We start from the raw sequence: 4,067 nt of genomic DNA on the forward strand, positions 1-4,067 counted from the left end.
CTGCAAGCAGACTTAATATCTCCAAGCGTCTCTTTATGTTGAATTCACTTTTAACTTGTGAAAAGGATCTTTTATTCATATAGAACTACATTTTTCCTTTTCAGACATTTAAATGAATGAGAAGAAAATGTAAAAATGTCCTGACAAACAGGTTTAGAATGATGGCTGTATATTTATAGTGAAAATTCTATAGAAGGGGAACACTCATCATTGAGACCTGGGTCACAACAAGCCTTTCGGATGAATATGTCCCATGGTTATCTTATGTGGTTCTTACAAACTGGAGGTCAATATGGCTGACTGATAGACTTTTTCTTGATTAACCTCATAGAAAACATCTATATGATGCAAACAAACTCCTGAATCATTTTATAAATAATTTTATAAATGATTTGCGATATAAGAAACAAAATGCAGACAATAAATGACTTTTTCTACACCATCATTTTCTACATTTTACCTTTGCTTCTAAAATCCCCTCTCCCTAAACTAAACTGCCTTGAAATGTTTAGTCCCCCTTTGCATTGAATATTCTCTCTGCCCTATTAAGAATTAGACAGAGAATAGTAAAAGTATATTGGCCGTATTGTCTTTGACTTTGTGTAACCCTAACTGTCAGGTTGAGAGGTATAACTGTTTCTATGGGGCATTAAAATGTTTACAGTATTGTTCCCAATGCTTTTGCTAAAGTGATTTAATTTGTTGCTTGCTTTTCAGGGATAAAAATGGAGCAGAGTTTTTGAGTTTATAGTAACACATAGGATAGGTTTTCATGGTTAATTTATAACACCTCAACATAAATAGTTTCCTTGAGTTAATTACACTGTACTTTTACGGATTTAAATGACTTTCTCTCTCTCTCTCTCTCTTTCTCTCTCTCTCTCTCTCTTTTTTCTTTGTTTTTTTTTTTTTTTTTTTTTTTTTTTTTTCCCCCCCACAGTTTAGGTATTAGGATAGGAACTGAGAAAAAGATTTCAGAGGGTCCCAACCAAATAATACCCTACTGTATATTTCGTACTTTAATATTATTACAAAAATGCCTAACTATAAATAAATAAATAAATAAATAAAGTGCAGAGAAATCTGCACAACGATTAGGAATGGTCAAACATTATAACACCAGGAGATAATGAATTTGACTATTTGACAGACCATACATGGGAATACATGGACAGAGAGAGCTAATTGTATTTCTCAGTCATATTTTTGTATTTTCTATTCTGAGCCTGTTCTGATTCAGAATGAAAACCAAAAGTGCCAAATGAAAGTGAATGAAGCTGTGACCAAAACAAGCCTCTGAATGGGCAACTTCACATCCATCTACATCTCATCCAAGATATGCCAGAGCTCTGCTACACAACAGACTGCTGGAGGACTGATGAACAGATGGGAGACTGGGGTAAGGATCCACAGACTTATACAGTGCTTCAGCCAAACCTTGGTGTCTCCAGGAGCAGTGCAAGTTGGATGAAGCAGTTAATTCTAGACAAAACAGTGAAATTTCTTCAACATGTAGATAAATTGATAAATTCTCTTCACTCACATGTAGTTGCAGAGGTGCAATTGGAAGAGTTTAGAGATGGCACATGGAGGCAGTGTGGCTCCCATTCTTGCATAAATCCCTTACACCTGCTTCTGACCACATGATTTAATTCTACTCCCAGTGGCACCAAGATAGCACTGAAGTAAATATCACCACAAGGCTTAACTATATCAGTGCTATGGCAGAAAGGAATCCATTCCATGACCTTCTGCTATAAGTTTGTGAAGTATTACTTAAGGAATATAGCATAAATTCATATATATATATATATATATTTTTTTTTTTTTCCTAAATGACATCTTCAAACTGAGCAGGTAGTATAATCTTGCACACTTTTTTGTGTGTGTACACATTGTCCAAAAGTGCACGTAGTAGACATGTTCTCTTTACTGTCAACGTAATTGTTCTCAAGTACAATTCAGAAGATGAGGTGGTTAACCAAGTGTGTACTTTTTCAGATTACAGACATTCTTAAATATAACCTGGGAAGCTGAGAGATTACCCTTCAATGAATTTACCCTTGTGTGCACCAAAGCAAGTACAAGCAAGGGGTGTAAAATTAATCCCTGTAGGATGCTGGACGCTTAAGGAATTTAATCAATTGTTGCAATTCAGTTTCAATTTAGTGCATGTTTCAGTATCTGATATATCAATATTTTCTTCTTGAAGCTTCTTAGCAGATGCTAGATATGTTTTCCTAGCAGAGTTAGATGCACGTAACTGCAGCTATGTCAATTACTGTATCATGGGTGTGTAGCAAAACCTCCAGTGTTCTGCGTGGCATGTCTTCAGTGAGCTCTCCAGCCACATACAGAAATCTAGAGAGAGAGTACTGGAGCAGAGAAACCACAGTGGAATGCTCCAATGAAAGAGTTAAGATTGTGAACCCTACAAAATATAAAACCATTAAAAATGAGACAGATTGCTTGCAGGTGGCTTTCTTCTTCTTCTTCTTTCTTCTTCTTCTTTTTTAATTTTTATTGTTTAATCTTACTGAACAGTAGAAATAAATACATCTAGTTCACCACGCTAACTGCTGAGTGATGCAAGCCTTCGTAAGTGGAATATCTAGTGCTGAGCTGATATTGTGCTCTTAAGGCCTAAGCTAGAAGGAATTTGAAATAGGCAACTGATAGAGAAACTGGATACTCTCACGGGGTTGCCTCTCTCAGGGGTTCAGTGGACTGTGGCTTCCATGTCTGACATCACCAAGTACTTTTCAGTGGTATCTGTCAGGTTACTAAGGATGTACTGCCATTTCGGTCCCCTCTCAGTCCATGCACTTGGTTCTCCACAGAATGCATACAGGCAAGTGGGACATCTCTTCCTCACATGCTAAAAGGGCTCAGTGTATGTATCTTGCTGGGAGCTGGTGCAGGCAAGCAGTTCCCGGAATGGTGAGACAGCTTGTCTGTAATTTGCTTTTGCTTCAGTCCCACAGCTGCAACAGCAGCAAGCACTGGAGCCAGATGAGTCCAGAGAAGAGACTTTGCTAAAGGCTGGCCAGGAAGCCAAGCCACAGGCAGAGACACTGGTACATAAAATACATTCCAGTGGTTGGCATCTGGGCCCTGCAGCTGCCAAGCACACCCAGTGGCCATGGGTGTTGGCTTCAATACTAGAACATTTTGAGGAGGAGGCCAACAACAGTAACCAGAGAAGACAGTGCCAAGTTACTACAGAAATGACATTCATGTGCCAATGTGCTTGCTATTTCAAAAGACAAAATTTTATCTCCTAAGTATTGTTTTGAACATACCCACATGACAGTTAACAGAAATATGCTGATATTTGCTGTGGGGGGAGGGATAAAATACTTACATAAGTGAAACGATGTTCCTTAGGGCACTGGTTAACAAAACAAAACCATACCCATTATACTATTCCTTAATTAATGCACGAGTTTCCTTAGAGACCACAGCTTTGTTGGGGGACACAAGTCTGGTGTGTTTCTTTCCGAAAGACAGTGTAGGGAGTGTTATATAAAACAAAGATAGAGGTAAAATGAAAGATATGCAACAAGGCTGAGCGAGTTTCAGCTCTAAGGGCGTGCTTTGTACATTATTAATATATATGAAGGTCAGAGCATCATGTAAAAATAGAAAGGTTGCATGAAACCTTTAGAACACAATAAAATTTAACATACCGCTTAGAGTATCTAAAGGGACACATGCCACACAGTCACAGACTGTATCAGACTGTATATCCATCTCTCTTCATTGCAGATTATGTCGCAACAGGTAATTGCATTTAATAATCTGTTAGGAGTATATGGGGTCAATCTATATACAGAATCTTTGCCTCGCTCCTGGCAGAGTCACCTTAAAAAATAAAAAGCCTTGAAGTACTGAGCTGTGGTATGAAAAAAATACAGGGTAATTTACCAATCGTATTACATGTTAATTTGCCAAAGGATTTATTGTTTTAAGCACAGCGTTCATTTGCTTTGAACAGGGTTTGTGCTCCTGCACAACCCTGCAGTCTCAGTTTCCCAAAGCCCACAAGCAATGACGGACTGCAGCGA

This window comes from Aythya ferina, assembly GCF_964211825.1.
Source record: "Aythya ferina genome assembly, chromosome: 2".
NCBI classification, from domain to species: domain Eukaryota; kingdom Metazoa; phylum Chordata; class Aves; order Anseriformes; family Anatidae; genus Aythya; species Aythya ferina.